The following is an 18,428-nucleotide window of genomic DNA, read 5'->3' on the forward strand; positions in this document are numbered from 1 at the left end:
TGATGGGAGAGAACCAAACCGTGAAGCGATTGCGGAAGAATTGAAGATGCTGCAATACAACGCTCAAGCTTGTGATATCATCTTCAACGGATTGTGCCCCGAAGAATTCAACAAAATCAGCCGTCTTGAGAATGCAAAGGAAATTTGGGATACTTTGATTGATATGCACGAAGGTACCGAATCCGTCAAGGAATCCAAGTTGGATGTGCTCCAAAGTCAGCTTGACAAGTTCAAAATGAAGGATGGTGAAGGTGTCGCTGAAATGTACTCTAGGCTTGCACTTATCACAAACGAGATTGCCGGCTTAGGGAGTGAAGAGATGACCGACAGATTCATCATCAAGAAGATCCTAAGAGCATTGGATGGAAAGTATGACACCGTGTGCACATTGATCCAAATGATGCCAAAGTACAAAAATCTCAAGCCAACGGAAGTCATTGGAAGAATTGTTGCTCATGAGATGTCACTCAAGGATAAGGAGGAACTTCACAACAAGTCAAGTGGTGCTTACAAAGCCTCAAGTGAAGTCCCCACATCATCAAGTGAGAAACAAACCTTCAATGAAGAATTGAGCTTAATGGTGAAGAACTTCAACAAATTCTACAAGAGTAGAAGCAAAGAAAGAAGCTCCAAGTCAAGGTCTTATCATGACAAAAGATCTTCTAGTCGAGAGTGCAATTGCTACAATTGTGGGAGGCCTGGACACTACTCAAATGAGTGTACGACACCCTACAAAAGAAGAGAAGATTCTCCAAAAAGAAGAAGAAAAAGAGAAGAATCACCACCAAGAGAGAGAAGGAGTAGAGATGATCGTTATGAACGAAGACCCTCACGGAGAAGCAAGGATTCGGAAAGGAATGACAAGTCATCAAGGAGCTACACAAAACGAAGACATCAAGCTCATGTTGGTGAATGGATTTCCGGCTCTGACTCTGACAATCACTCCGAGAGAAGCTATCACTCCGACTCCGAACATACTCAAGATGAAGGTGTTGCCGGTCTAGCACTTGTGTCAACCAACTCCTACGACATATTTGATTCACCAAATGAAGGAACTGGAAGATGCTTCATGGCCAAAGGTCCAAAGGTAACACATCCTGAGTATGTTGATTTCAATAGTGATGAAGATGACTTGCTTGTGGATGATGATTTACTTGTTGACAACTCTAGTGATGAATACTATGATGAAATGTCAATTAATCATGCTAATCAAACGAATGACAATGATAAGGAGAAAATTGAGCTTCTAACTAAAGAACTAAACACTCTAATGTTGGCTCATGAAACTATCTTCAAAGATCATCGAGAACTTTTAAGGGCTCATGAGAAGTTACGCTTTGAAAAGCTCAATCTTGAGCAAGAGCATGAGTTCTTAAAGGCAATCAATGATGATCTCCGTAAGAAAAGTTCTTCTTACATTGCCAAGTGTTTACTATTATCTACTTACATGCCTCAAGTCAAGTCTGGTAACAAGTACAAGAAAGATACTTCCTCTAGTAGTAACAATAATCATGTTAAATCCAATATTGTTGCTTCTAGTAGTTCTCTTGATTCCACTAATGATTCTCTTATCCAAGTTACACTTGAGAAAGAAAATAGCTTATTGAAGGGAATTATAGAGAAAGGTGTTTACAAGAGCCTTGCCGGGAGTAAGCAATTCGAGGAAATTGTACGCAAGCAAGGAAGACACCGGAAGAATCAAGGTGTTGGTTTTGAACGAAAGTTCAATGCCAATGGAGTTGAGTGGGAAGAAGATCAATACCCCAAGACGAAGTTTGTTCCTCAACAAGAGAAGTATGATCCTACTTTCTTCAAGGGAACACAAGCTCAAGATGATCTTCCTCCACAAGACCACAAGAACAAAGGCAAGGATAAGCTTCAAGAAGAGATTGATGCATTTGAAGAAGCACCTAAGGTCTCGGTCAAGTGGATTCCCAAGACTACGTCAAGTTCTACTTCATCAAGTACAACTACAACTCCAAGGATTCCCATCAAGATGATGTGGATCACGAAGAAGAAGAACTAGAGAGTTCTTGAGGGTGACTCCGCCAACATTCTTCACTCATATCTTTATGGCAAGGACAAGTGCAATCAACTTCCACATCTTGCACTAGTTCAAGGAGTCACAAACCCTCATGTTGGTAAGGCAAGGGACAAGGTAACCTAATGTTTTCATGGACATCATCTTGTGTGTGCATCACTCTATGTCTATGGATATTCTTGTTTGTTCCTTGTGGGACTAACCCATGCAGCTAAGTTGAAAGTGCAACTCACTCCAAAGGATTGCTCCAAATGATCTACTTCAACATTGAGCATCCACATCTTCAACACCTACATGAAGTCATCATTGACAAAACCCAAGGTTAGTTCATCCCTCTAAAGGGGGGATCTCACATCTAGGGGGAGCTTAACTCAAAAATTGAGTCAAAGCAACTCTAATGGTGTGAACACATCAGTGCATTATGTAAAAGTGGTAACCCCCACTTGAGCTTAAACGATGAGTATGACCTAGGATCAAATGTTCTCATTTGACTCCTAAGTCAATATACTCATATATAGATGACCTAGTCATCACCAATTGTTTGATAGATGCTAGAATTGGTTGTGCATGCTTTGCCACATATTTCATTTGCCATTTTATTGTGTGAGCATGTTGGTGCATATTTTACTCATTCAAGGACACCCACTTGTTGTTTTGAGTGTTTGGTTCATTCTTCTTTTGGCCAAGTGGATGAACAAGAATGCCTAAGAACCCTCTCTAGCTATCTATGCTTTTCTCGTCTCAAACTCTATTCATGCTACATCACAAACTTTGATCAAGGCAGATTTGAACCACTTTGTGTGAGGAGCACTCGGAGTCCCCGATTCGTCATAGACTTAAACTTCCAAAACCTCTTTGTGATTCTCGGTCTGACCGATTCCTCCATTTCGGTCCTATCGAGATCATTAAGTTGATCTGAGTTTTCAATCTCGGTGCAACCGATTTGAACTTTTTGGTCACACCGAGTTGCTGTAACTGAACACAGTTATGCATCTCGGTGCCACCGAGTTGTTCCACTCGGTCACACCGACAGGGTCGGGCTATATATAGACACGGGCAAAATTTTGGAAATTTCTCCGAACCTCTTCGCCCGCGCAATAGCTCACTCTGCCGTCGAAGGTCTTCGGATCGTGTCCTCGTCGCCAGCCGCCTCCTATCGCTGGTCTCCGCCACCGTCAACGGAATTCAACCCACCGTTGCCGCCGTAGCGAGTTCATCGCCGCACTAGGGTATGGACTCGATCTTTGTGCTATCCACATCTGATTCCTAGCACATTGTACTCTTATTGATTCTTGCCACGATTGAAACAATCCTATCCAACCAAAGTAGTCCGTAGAGTAGATTAGATTCAAATTTTTAGGGTTAGGTTTCCGTCGAAACCATCTCGGACCCACCGATTTGAAAAACTCGGTCTCACCGATTTGGCATATGCCATTGCACTAGTGACTCTCTGTGTGACCGAGAATTACTAATCGGTGTGACCGATTTTAGGATTCTGTGAAACCCTAGCAGTCTCAGTGCCACTGAACTATGACTCGGTCCAACTGAGTTCATCAGTTTAGGTTCCAAAAACTGCTTCGGTATCACCGAGTTTGAAAATCGGTTGATCCGAAATGCTTTCTGTGGAAAACTAAAACTGAATTTTTGAATCATTCTTTTGAAAAATCTTTGCATTTTGTGATGCTCATCCACTCTATCTCATCTATAACTCTTCACAGGGTCAGCAGTCAGCTTTTGCAGCATGTCAGACCAGAGTGACAGTCAGAACAGGTCAGCAGAGCAGACTCACTTGAGTGAGGGCACTAGTCCCTCCAGCACTTCAGATGAAGGAAGCAGAAGCACTCTTAGCAACCTGCCTAAGGCTGCTACCAGGCAAGGAAGGAGAAGGCTGCCAAGATGCCAACTCAAGAGGAGGCATCTGAGTATTTCTTGAAAAACAAACAGGAGCAGCTTGGTTACTTGATAGCATCATCTCTGAGGATTGAGAAGGGGTTGGCCACCTTAACTCAGAATCAGGAGAGCTTGGAGAGAATCATGGAACAAAAATTCTATGATCTAGATGTCAAAGTAACTGAGATTCAGTCAGTTGTGGAGCAACTGCAGGATGACATGCAGGAGAGGAAGGGCAAGACAACCACAAATGTCTTTGCCAGAGTGCCTAGAGCTCAGAGGTCAGCTGCTGTGCCAGTGCCAGACATTAGAGCAACATCTTCAGCACCAGCTATTGCCCCTTCAGCTCTAGTGCAACCAGCTTCAGCTTCAACTCCAGCACCCTCTACATCAACTGAAGCCTTCGTCCTTGGAGTTATCCGAACACCACCAATTGAAGATCAAGCCTGAGAGTCGATCTAGCACTATGCATTTTCTATGAACTTTTTGGTAACTTGTTGCCAAAGGGGGAGAAAAATGTATAGATCATAGGCTTCGAGAGAGAGTGTGTTGCTTTTGTTCTCTCTTGCTTTGTTGGTTAAACTTGTTTGCTTTTTGATTGGTTGAGATACTATGCTTGTGAAACATTGATGATCATGTGTTTGATCATAAGCTACACTTATGCATGTTTGACGATATTATCCTATCTATCTTATGTGATCATTCACTTTGCTTGGTGATGAGTGCATGTATTCAATACTTATCATTTTGAGCGCTCCACCAAGATGTATGTGACATGGAAGAGTAACCCATGAGCCTAATTCCTTGTGCATTTGCAGTCCAAAGCAAATTTTAAACTATGCACAAATTTAGGGGGAGCTCTGGCTTATCACATACTTCTCAAAGCGACGATGTTTTTATTCTTATTATCTTTTGTCGAAGCTTTGATCTATATGTTGTCATCAATTACCAAAAAGGGGGAGATTGAAAGTGCAACTATCCCTAGGTGGTTTTGGTAATTCATAGCAACATATAGCTCATTGAGCTAATGCTATTCCAAGACTATTATTTCAGGAAAGCTCAATGAATGGCCTGGCATGGATGATGAAAGTGGATCCCTCAAAATACTAAGGACAAAGGATTGGCTCAAGCTCAAAGGCTCAAGACTCTTCATTTTATATTTTAGTGATCCAAGATCACATTGACTCTATAGGAAAAGCCAATACTATCAAGGAGGGATGAGGTGTTGCTTAATGAGCCTCTTGCTTCATGTGCTTTGTGATATTCTCCAAAACCCTCAGCTACTTTCCCACATCCACAAATGACCTAAACCCAAAGCCAAAATCGGTCACACCGATTCTTCCAATCCGGCTCCACCTATTCCAAAAGTCATGGCCACTGCCACAAACCCTAAGCAAATCGGTCCTACCGATAGGGATCTTGGTCTCACCAAGATGGGATTGTAATCTCTCTGTTTCCCTTCGTAACGTTTCGGTCTAACCTAAGTGAGCGATCGGTCACACCGAGATTGCAATGTAAACTCTCTGTTTCCCTTTTGTAACATTTTGGTCTCACCGAAAAGAGCAAATCGGTCCCACCGAGTTTACCTGACCAACTCTCTGGAAAGCTTATTACCAAAATCGGTCTTACCGAGTTTGTGTAATCAGTCTTACTGAGATTACGTTATGCCCTAACCCTAACCGAATTGGTCTCACTAAGTTGCATGTCGGTCCCACCGAAAATCACTAACGGTCACTAGGTTTACTAAATCGGTCCGACCGAGTCTGTTGAATCGGTCCCACCGAGTTTGGTAAATTGTGTGTAACGGTTAGATTTTGTGTGGAGGCTATATATACCCCTCCACCTCCTCTTCATTCGTGGAGAGAGCCATCAGACTAAACCTACACTTCCAACTTACCATTTCTGAGAGAGAACCACCTACTCATGTGTTGAGGCCAAGATATTCCATTCCTACCATATGAATCTTGATCTCTAGCCTTCCCCAAGTTGCTTTCCACTCAAATCCACTTTCCACCCGATCCAAATCCTATGAGAGAGAGTTGAGTGTTGGGGAGACTATCATTTGAAGCACAAGAGCAAGGAGTTCATCATCAACGCACCATTTGTTACTTCTTGGAGAGTGGTGTCTCCTAGATTGGCTAGGTGTCACTTGGGAGCCTCCGACAAGATTGTGGAGTTGAACCAAGGAGTTTGTAAGGGCAAGGAGATCGCCTACTTCGTGAAGATCTACTGCTAGTGAGGCAAGTCCTTCGTGGGTGACGACCATGGTGGGATAAACAAGGTTGCTTCTTCGTGGACCCTTTGTGGGTGGAGCCCTTCGTGGACTCGCGCAACCGTTACCCTTCGTGGGTTGAAGTCTCCATCAACGTGGATGTATGATAGCACCAACTATCGGAACCACGCCAAAAACATCCGTGTCTCCAATTGCGTTTGAATCCTCCAAACCCTTCCCTTTACTTTCTTGCAAGTTGCATGCTTTAATTTCCGCTGCCTATATACTCTTTGCATGCTTGCTTGAATTGTGTGATGATTGCTTGACTTGTCCTAAGATAGCTAAAATCTGCCAAACTCTAAAATTGGGAAAAGGTTAAGTTTTTAATTGGTCAAGTAGTCTAATCACCCCCCCCCTCTAGACTTACTTCAAGGTCCTACAGTTGCGGATGCTTGCGAGAGGGTTAATCATAAGTAGGAGGTTTGTTCAAGTAAGAACAACACCTAAGCACCAGTCCACTCACATATCAAATTATCAAAGTATCAAACATGAATTAAGCCAACATGATGAAAGTGACTAGATGAAATTCCCGTGTACCCTCAAGAACAATTTTCTTATCATAAGAAACCGTTTTGGCCTGTCCTTTGCCTCAAAAGGATTGGGCTACCTTGCTTCACTTCTGTTACTACTATTGTTACTTGCTCGTTACAAATTATCTTGCTATCAAACTACTCCGCTACTTACAATTTTAGCACTTGCAGACATTACCTTGCTGAAAACCACTTGTCGTTTCCTTCTGCTCCTCGTTGGGTTCGACACTCTTACTTATCAAAAAGGGCTACAATTGACCCCATACACTTGTGGGTCATCCAGGCAATTTTCTGGCGCCGTTGCCGGGGAGTGAAGCGCTCTTGGTAAGTGGAAATTGGTAAGGAAACATTATTACTACATGCTGAAATTTATTGTCACTTCTACTATGGAAAACAATCCTTTGAGGGTTTTTTTCGAGGTATCTTCACCTCGAACGGAACCACAATTAGTCACCCCTCAACCTACTGCACCTACTGAAAATATTGAATATGAAATTCCTTCGGGTATGTTAGAAAAACTGCTAGCTCATCCTTATGCATGAGATGGAACCGAATATCCTGATATGCACTTGATATATGTGGATGAAATTTGTGGATTATTTAAGCTTGCAGGTTTGCCCAAAGATGAAGCTAAGAAGAAGGTTTTCCATTTATCTTTGAAGGGAAAATCATTGACATGGTATAGGCTATGCGATGATATTGGATCTTGGAACTGGAACCGTTTGAAATTGGAATTTCATCAGAAATTTTATCCTATGCATCTAGTTCATCATGATCTGAATTATATATATAATTTTTGGCGTCGTGAAGTAGAAAGCATCGCTCTAGCTTAGGGAAGGCTTAAGTAAATGTTATATTCGTTCCCCAATCATGAGCTCTCGAGAGAAATTATTATTCAGAATTTTTATGCTCGGCTTTCTCGTAATGATCAGTCCATGCTCGATATTTCTTGTACTGGTTCTTTTATGAAGAAGACTATTTAATTCTGGTGGGGTCTTTTAGAAAGAATTAAACGCAACTCTCAAGATTGGGAACTCGACGAAGGTAAAGAGTCACGTATTGAACCTAAGTTTGATTGTGTTAAATCTTTTATGAATACCGATGCTTTTCAAAAGTTTAGCACTAAATATCGACTTGACTCTGAGATAGTAGCTTCCTTTTGTGAATCTTTTGCTACTCATGTTGATCTCCCTAAGGAGAAGTGGTTTAAATATCACCCACCAATTAAAGAAGAAGTTAAAGAACCGGTAAAACCTAAAGAAGAAACTATCATTTACAATGTTGATCCAGTTGTCCCCACTGCTTATATTGAAAAACCACCTTTTCCTGTTAGGATGAAGGAACATGCTAAAGCTTCAACTGTGATTAACTAAAGTAATGTTAGAACACCCAAACCATCTGAACAAATCAAAGTTGAACCTAGTGTTGCGATGGTTAAAGATCTCTTAGTTGATAATATTGATGGGCATGTTATTTACTTCTACGGTGAAGCTTCTAGAATTGCCAAACCTGAAGGAAAAGATAAACATAGACCAGTTGTTGGCATGCATGTTGTCTTAGTTAAGATAGGAGATCATTGTTATCATGGGTTATGTGACCTAGGTGCTAGTGTAAGTGCTATTCCTTTCTCACTATATCAAGAAATTAATGAGCAAATAGCACCTACTGAAATAGAAGACATAGATGTTACTATTAAACTTGCTAATAGAGATACTATATCACCAATCGGGATTCTTAGAGATGTTGAAGTCTTGTGTGGGAAAATAAAATACCCTACTGATTTTCTTGTTCTTAGCACCCCACAAGATGACTTTTGTCCCATTATATTTGGTAGACCTTTCTTGAACACCATCAATGCTAAAATAGATTGTGAGAAATAAACTGTCGGTGTTAGCTTTGGTGATGAATGTCATGAGTTTAGTTTTTCCAAGTTTAGTAAAGAACCTCATAAGAAAGATTTCCTAGTAAGGATGAAATTATTGGTCTTGGTTCTATTGTTGTGCCTCCTACTGATCCTTTGGAACAATATTTGATAGACCATGAAAATGATTTGCATATGCGTGAAAGAAATAAAATAGATAAAATCTTTTTCGAACAACAACCTCTGCTTAAACACAATTTGCCTATTAAAACTCTAGGAGGTCCTCCTCCACCTAAAGGTGATCCTGTGTTTGAACTAAAACAATTACCAAACACTTTGAAATACGCTTATCTTGATGAAAAGAAGATATATCCTATTATTATTAGTGCTAACCTTTCAGAACATGAAGAAGAAAGATTATTGAAAGTTCTAAGGAAGCACAGCGCTGCTATTGGATATAATCTTGATGATCTTAAGGGCATTAGTCCCACTCTATGTCAGCACAAGATTAATGTGGAACCTGATGCTAAACTCGTTGTTGATCACCAATGTCGGTTAAATCCGAAAATGAAAGAAGTGGTAAGAACGGAAATATTGAAACTTCTAGAAGCAGGTATAATCTATCCTATAGCTGATAGTAGATGGGTAAGTCCTGTTCATTGTGTCCCTAAGAAGGGAGGTGTTACTGTTGTTCCTAATGATAAGAATGAGCTTATTCCACAGAGAATTGTCATGGGCTATAGAATGGTAATTGATTATAGAAAATTAAATAAAGCTACTAGAAAAGATCATTACCCTCTGCCTTTTATTGATCAAATGTTGGAAAGATTATCTAAGCACACACATTTTTGCTTCCTTGATGGATACTCTGGCTTTTCACAAATACTTGTTTTACAATCTGATCAAGAAAAGACCACTTTTACTTGTCCTTTTGGAACATTTGCTTATAGGCACATGCCTTTCGGTTTATGTAATGCACATGCTACCTTTCGAAGATGTATGACTGCTATCTTCTCTGATTTCTGTGAAAAGATTGTTCAGGTTTTCATGGATGACTTTTCTGTTTATGGGAAGTCTTTTGATGATTGTTTAAGCAATCTAGATCGAGTTTTGTAGAGATGTGAACAAACAAATCTTGTCTTGAATTGAGAGAAGTGCCCCTTTATGGTTAATGAAGGTATTGTCTTGGACCATAAACTTTCTGAAAGAGGCATTGAGGTGGACAAAGCCAAGGTTGATTCAATTGAGAAAATGCCATGTCCTAAAGATATCAAAGGTATTCATAGTTTCCTTGGTCATGCTCGTTTCTATAGAAGGTTTATCAAAGACTTTTCTAAAATTTATAGGCCGCTTACTAATGTTTTGCAAAAGGATATTCCCTTTGTGTTTGATGATGATTGTATGGAAGCCTTTGAAACACTAAAGAAAGCCTTAATCACTGCACCTGTTGTTCAACCACCTGATTGGAACTTGCCTTTTGAGATTATGTGTGATGCTAGTGATTATGTTGTTGGTGATGTTCTAGGACAAAGAGTTAATAAGAAACTAAATGTTATTCATTATTCTAGTAAAACCCTAGACAGTGCTCAACGAAACTATGCTACAACTGAAAAAGAATTCTTAGCAGTGGTGTTTGCTTGTGATAAATTCAGATCTTACATTGTTGATTCTAAAGTAATTGTTCACACCGATCATGCTACTATAAAATACCTTATGGAAAAGAAAGATGCTAAACCTAAACTCATTAGGTGGGTTCTTTTGCTACAAGAATTTGATTTGCATATTACTGATAGGAAAGGATAGAGAACCCCATAGCTGATAACTTGTCTAGACTTGAAAATATTCTTGATGAACCACAACAAATTAATGATGGTTTCCCTGATGAACAACTAGCTGCAATAAATGTTTCTCATAGTACACCTTGGTATGCTGACTATGCTAATTATATTGTTGCTAAATACATACCACCTAGCTTCACATACCAACAAAAGAAAAAATTCTTCTATGATCTAAGACATTACTTTTGGGATGACCCACATCTTTATAAAGAATTAGTAGATGGTATTATTAGAGGCTGTCTACCTGAGCATGAACAGGAACAAATCCTATGGAAATGCCACTCCGAAGCTTATGAAGGACATCACGTGGGAGACAGAACCGCTCATAAGGTATTGCAATCTAGTTTTTATTGGCCTACTCTCTTCAAGGATGCCCATAAGTTTGTCTCATCTTGTGATGAATGCCAAAGAATAGGTAATATCGGTAAGCGTCAAGAAATGGCTATGAATTATTCACTTGTTGTTGAACCATTTGATGTTTGGGGATTTGACTTTATGGGACCTTTTCCTTCCTCTAATGTGTATACACATATTCTGGTTGTTGTTGATTATGTTACTAAGTGGGTAGAAGCTATTCCAACTAGTAGTGCTAATCACAACACCTCTATTAAAATGCTTAAGGAAGTTATTTTCCCAAGGTTTGGAGTCCCTACATATTTAATTACTGATGGTGGTTCACACTTTATTCATGGTGCTTTCCGCAAAATGCTTACTATGTATGATGTTAATCATAGAATTGCATCACCTTATCATCCTCAGTCTAGTGGTCAAGTTGAACTTAGCAATAGAGAAATAAAATTAATCTTACAAAAGGCTGTTAATAGGTCCCAGAAGAATTGTTCTAAGAAATTAGATGATGCACTTTGGGCTTATAGAACAGCATATAAAAATCCTATGGGTATGTCTCCATATAAAATGTTTTATGGAAAAGCTTGTCATTTACCTCTTGAGTTAGAACATAAAGCATTTTGGGCAATAAAGAACTCAATTATGATTTCAAACTTGCTGGGGAAAAGAGGTTATTTGATATTAGCTCATTAGATGAATGGAGAACCCAGGCTTATGAAAATGCTAAGTTATTCAAAGAAAATTTTAAAAGATGGCATGACAAAAGAATCCAAAAGCGTGAGTTCAACGTAGGAGAATATGTTCTTTTGTACAACTCTCTATTTCAGATTCTTTGTAGGAAAACTCCTACGCAAATGGGAAGGAACCTATGTCATCGAGGAGGTCTATCGATCCGGAGCTATCAAAATAAATAATGCCAAAGGGACTAACCCAAAGGTTGTCAATGGGCAACGAATAAAACACTATATCTCAGATACGCCCATTAATGTTGAAAGCAATATTATCCAAACTTTGACACGGGAAGAACACATAAAAGAGTCCTTCCAGAACACTCCAGAATCGTGAAAATAAGGAGGTACGTGATACAGTAAGTAAATGGACTCCGAAAAATCTGCAAAAATATTTTTTGTCAGTTTTGGAATATTTAGAAAATTAGGAAAATAAGAAACTTCCAGGAAAGTGACCCTGGTGGGCACGATACACCAGGGCGCGCCAGGCAGCCTGGCGCACCCAGGTGGGTTGTGCCCACCTCGGGTACTTTCCGGTCTTCGTTTTTCTTCCGTTTTGCTTGTTCCCCAAGATAAAAAATCTATATATACCTCCCAAACTTGTTAACCTCCGTATCACGGAGAAATCTTCTGTTTTCTTTTCTTGCTGTTTCATGTCAGATCTGTTGAACCAGGCATCATGTCTTCTCCCCCCTCTGATCGTATGGAAGAAGATGCTTGGTTGATGAAGATCGAGTTGAAGAGAGAAGACCCCATTGGAGCGGCTAAGGAGGACAAGAGCAAGGAGGCACCCGGAGATCAAGTGCCGATGGACAAGCAAGCATTGCTCGCCGATGAGGAAGAAGAAGATACCCTTGAACCCTAATATGCTCATCTTACCCCCGTTGAGATTGTAGGCTTCAAGATCATTAATACAGTTCATATACAAAATAAGTATCTCAATCATGAAAATATTTTGCATATGGAGCACATTGCTTCCCTGCGAAGAGTCATCCGAAGATTGGAGAGCCTCTTGATCCTTAAAGATCGGATTGCATCTACTTCATCACCACCATCTTCTTCATCACCACAAAAATAAAACTGAGTATTGGGTATGGGCACCCCCCTTGGTTTTCTCCAAGCTTGGGGGAGGTGCCGCGGTATCATATCAATCTCCATTATATTTTGCCTTTATTTTCTTTGTTCGATCTATGGCTATCTTTTGCTATTAGATGAATAAAAGTTTAGTTCGATCCTTGCTTTTTGTGAGTTTGCTTAGTGATCAATACTTATAATCGTGTGCGAGATATAATAAAGTTATTCTGAGTTTTGCCTTCTTTACTTTCTTGCAGCAATAAAAAGAAAGGAAATAAAAAGAAAGATCATATGCTAATCTTATGGTAAGTGATGACATTACATAAGGAAAAGTATAAGTAGAAAATTTTATTGTAGATTGACAAACATAGCATTGGTCAATGATGAAACACATGCACGAATTAATAAGGGAAGAGAATATTCACATATAAATACACTATCATGGAAATCTTTTGTGATTGAGAGCACCCACCAAAATATTATATGCCAAAATTGTTGACGTTGGACAAGGAAGACAACTTAATTGTTTATGTCTGTTCATATTCACATAGAAGTCATATTGTCATAGATCCTTCAACATGTGGTGCTTGCCCATATCTTTGCTAGCCAAAAATTCCGCACTAAGTAAAGATACTACTTGTGCATCCAAAACCCTTAAACCCTATCTTGTTTGAGAGTCCACCATACCTACCTTGGATTGAGTAAGATCCTTCAAGTAAGTTGTCATCGGTGCAAAAAGGGCAATAAAATTGCTTATAAAAATGTGAGATCGATTAATGTAAGGGAAAATTGAGTGTTATACGAACTTGTGATGGTGAAGAATAAAAGAGATAGACTGCATAATAAAGGTTGCCATCACAGGGGGCAATATAATGTGACGTTCTCTTGCACTAAGGGGTTGAGCATACAAACAAAAAGTGCATCGCAACCTCTACTTCCCTCTGCGAAGGGCCTATCTTTTACTTTCATGTATTTACTTTTACGCAAGAGTCAAAGTTTTCTCTCTATTCCTTTTATTTTTCTCCTTTGGCAAGCATCATGTGGTGAGGAAAGATCTAGGCACATATGTCCAGTTGAATATGGGTGGCATAAGTTATTATTGTTGACATCACCCTTGAGGTGAGTGTGGGAGGAGAAACTATAAGCCCCTATCTTTCTTTGTGTCCAGTTGAAACTATCTGCTCATGTGTACGCGGTGAGTGTTAGCAATCATAGAAGACTAAATGATGGTTGAGTATGTGGACTTGCCTAAAGGCTCCGATACGTGACCCTTCCTGAAAATGTGATGAATTGTAGTTGCAAAGTTGACTGAGAACATAGTTTGTTGATTTCCAATAGAGTTTATGCTTTATACTTTGATATTGTGATGAATTGTCACTTGTTCATGAGAAGCCTATTATAAAAGTTCTATAATAAAAGTTTTATATTGAAGTTTGTTGCTGTTATAATAAGTCACATGATGCTGCTATGTCCATATTTTTGTTTTTATTGACACCTCTCTCTCTAAGCATGTGGACATGTTTTTCCATTTCGGTTTTCGCTTGAGGACAAGCGAGGTCTAAGCTTGGGGGAGTTGATACATCCATTTTGCATCATGTTTTCCTACTGTTATTTATGTTGTTTTATTGTATAATAATGCTTTTTGGAGTAATTCTAATGCCTTTTTCTCTGATAATATGCAAGGTATGCACCAAGGGGGAGAATTCTGCCAGTTGGAATCTGGACCTGAAAAAGCTACGTCAAGCTACCTATTCTGTACAACTCCAAATGAGCTGAAACTCCCCGAGGATTTTTTATGAAATATTTAGTGAATATTGGAGAAAATAAGTACCAGACGAGGGCCACCAGGTGGGCAGAACCCACCTGGGCGCGCTAGGAGGCCCAGGCGCGCCCTGGTGGGTGCTGCCCACCTCGGCCCACCTCCGGTGCCCATCTTCTGGTATATAAGTCATTTTGACCTAGAAAAAAAATCAGGAGATGACATTTAGGACGAAGTGCCGCCGCCTCGAGGCGGTACTTGGGCAGGAGCACTTTTGCCCTCCGGTGGAGCGATTCTGTCGGGGGAACTTCCCTCCCGGAGGGGGAAATCTTCGTCATCATCATCACCAACAACTCTCCCATCTTGGGGTGGGATATCTTCATCAACATCTTCACAGCACCAACTCCTCTCAAACCCTAGTTCATCTCTTGTGTTCAATCTTTGTATCAAAACTATAGATTGGTGCTCGTGGGTGACTAGTAGTGTTGATTACATCTTGTAGTTGATTACTATATGGTTTATTTGGTGGAACATTATATGTTCAGATCCATTATGCTATTTAATAACCCTCTGATCTTGAGCATGTTTATCATTTGTGAGTAGTTACTTTTGTTCTTGAGGTCACGGGAGAAATCATGTTGCAAGTAATCATGTGAACTTGATATGTGTTCGATATTTTGATGGTATGTATGTTGCCATTCTCTTAGTGGTGTCATGTGAATGGAGACTACATGACACTTCACCATATTTGGGCCTCAGGGAATGCATTGTGGAGTAGGTATTAGAGGGTGGGTTGCGAGAGTGACAGAAGCTTAAACCCCAGTTTATGCGCTATTCTGTAAGGGACTAATTGGATCCAAAAGTTTACTGCTATGGTTAGAATTTATTTTTAATACTTTTCTCATAGTTGCAGATGCTTGCGAGAGGGTTAATCATTAGGAGGTTTGTTCAAGTAAGAACAACACCTAAGCACCGATCCACTCACATATCAAATTATCAAAGTACCGAACACCAATTAAGCCAACATGATGAAAGTGACTAGATGAAATTCCCGTGTACCCTCAAGAACACTTTGCTTATCATAAGAAACCGTTTTGGCCTGTCCTTTGCCTCAAAAGGAGTGGGCTACCTTGTTGCACTTCTATTACTACTATTGTTACTTGCTCATTACAAATTATCTTGCTATCAAACTACTCTGCTACTTACAATTCTAGTACTTGCAGACATTACCTTGTTAAAAACCACTTGTCATTTCCTTGTGCTCCTCGTTGGGTTCGACACTCTTACTTATCAAAAAGGGCTACAATTGACCCCATACACTTGTGGGTCATCAGGAACTTAAAAACTTTTCAACAAAAGAGAAGCGATTGGAAGTTATGCATTGGAGAAGTAAGGGTCGACCTTGAACACTTGTGTTCATGATCATGGAAACAATGTAGATTTTTTCGATTCTCACAAAAATAATTATCCCCTTGTACAAATCAATTGTATTATAAAAATAATGTGCCAATATTTTCCTTTAGGATGATTAGATTGCTTGTTGGTATGTGCGGTGTAAAAACAGAAACTTTGGCTGTACTTCGTGAATTTTCTTTTTTTACTGGAACGTCATAAGCTTCTGAATTTTTTTGCACAGTATTTGTCTACAATTTTTATATTTTGTCCTAATCTTTCAGAATTTTTGGAGTTACATAGGTATGGTGAATGTTCAAATTACTACAGACTATCCTATTTAAGAGAGATTCTGTTTTGATGCATTGATTTGCTTATTTTGATGAAACTATCAATTCTATCAGTGGTATAAGCCATGAAGAAGTTATAATACAGTAGCTACAATGCAAAAACAAAATATGAATTGGTTTGCAATAGTACTTAAAGTAGTGATTTGCATTATTATACTAACGGATCTCACGAGGTTTCTGTTGAGTTTTGTGTGGATGAAGCGATCAAAGATTGAGTAGGTTTCGATATGAGGAGAAGGAGGAGAGGCAAGAGCTCAAGATTGGGATGCCCAAGGCACCCCAAGTAAATATTCAAGTAGACTCAAGTGTCTAAGCTTAGGTATGCCCCGGAAGGCATCACATCTTTCTTCAACAAGTATCGGTATGTTTTCATCTTTGTTTCATTCATGTGATATGTGCAAATCTTGGAGCGTCTTTTGTGTTTAGTTTTTGTAGGATCGAAACTATGTCTAGAGGGGGATGATTAGTGTAGCGACCAGACCTCAACCAGTCTGATCTCCGTGCTCAGTGTCATCCCTGGATCAGTAATGCTGACACCACACAGTACTTGGAGGATTTATAACAGAGTAGCAATCACACACTTATTACATCGAATGTCTCAAAGGAGAACTTATTAAAATATATATGGCTTAAGGCCATCTAAAAAGGATAACATCGGAAGACTTGGAAGATAAGCGAGTCCATCAACTCCAACGGCATCACTGAGTATAGAACCACGACCTAAAAGCACCTTTCTCGTCGTCTGAAAAGTCTGCAACATGAAACGTTGCAGCCCGAAAACGGGTCAGCACATGGAATATGCTGGCAATGTAACACATAGAGAATAACAATGGAATAAGCTACACTACATGCAATTTGGCTGGTGTAAAAGCTCTATGGTTACAGTTTTGCATAAAGCCAATTTTTCCCTACTGCAAAGGAATAAATTTATTTAACTATCATGGTGGTTGTTAAACATTGAAAATGGTTGACAGCATTCTCAATCCCAATTAAAAGTACTAATTAAACCCAACAATATTAAATTAGAGTAACATGATGAGATTCACATGATATCCAGGTACTAGATACTCAAAACGTCCATAACCGGGGACACGGCTAATCATGATTAGTTTATACACTCTACAGAGGTTTGTGCACTTTTCCCTACAAGACTCGATCGCCTCCGTTTGATTCCTCGCACTACATGGTGTTTGAGAAACGGATGACCGAGACATAGTCTTTCGGAAGCACTAGCACCTTACATGTGGGTAGACCGGTACACCTACTTTCCCCTACATCTGCTAGTCTACCCGTAAGAGTTCGCACAACTTAGTCAACTATGCCAGAGCCCATAATGGCTTGTGGCTGCACACGGAAGTTTCTAGTTTGAATAATCTCATGATCCCTTTGAGCCTGGGTGGCGGTCCGAAGAAATACAGGCAAGTCCCGATAGAAACCAGGTGCCTCAGTCCACCCAGATGTGTGTTTAAGTTGCCACCTTAAATAAACCATTAAATAACAATCTCACATCTGTCATGGATACACTCACCCAATCCACGTCTACTAGCATAGCATGACATAATAAGCAAACGTAGAAGTAACTCCCAAGGGTTTGATAATAAAACAGGTAATAGGTACTACCTCAATCTACTTCCCAAAACCCACAATTTAATTAGATCCTAACCATGCAAGTGTTTGAGGATTGATCTAATGCATAAAAACTGGGTAGTAGAAAAGGTATGATCAAAGTGTTACTTGCCTTGCTGATGATCCGCAAAACCTAGAGACTCGAAGTAACAGGCGGCGCACTTCAGGTATTCTATCGCAGACAAACAAAAAAACAAACATACAATAAGTACTCATCTAATGCACTGGTAAAACTCGAATAAAAGATCTAACCAGAATGTTCAACTTAAGAATTCCGGTTTGCAAAAAGAACCAAATCAAACAAAGCAACGAAAGTCAAACGGCGAAAGAAAACAGCTTCGTTTTACTAATCTGGATCTAAGTCAAATTTTACAGAAGCAAAAACTTGTTTAAGTTGATTATTCGGAAAGAGGGTTTCGAGACGAAACTCCAGGCGCTTGAATCGCCTGATTCCGATAAACGAGCGAAAAGTTATACTAAAATGAAAATCGGATCAGGAATCGCGATCAGAAAAATCGTGGATTAAATCCGAGAAAAAGAAAAACGACGAACAAGCTGACGAACGAACGTTCGTTGACTAAACAGATCTGACGAGTACGTTCGTTAAAACGAACGAACGAGCGAACGCTCGCTAATTAACCGAACCGAAAAATAAATAAAACCGATCTAACGAAAAACCCGCTCGGTTTTTATATAAAAAACAGGCGACACGCGAATCG

The sequence above is a fragment of the Triticum aestivum genome, chromosome 3B, assembly GCF_018294505.1.
Source record: "Triticum aestivum cultivar Chinese Spring chromosome 3B, IWGSC CS RefSeq v2.1, whole genome shotgun sequence".
Lineage (NCBI taxonomy): Eukaryota > Viridiplantae > Streptophyta > Magnoliopsida > Poales > Poaceae > Triticum > Triticum aestivum.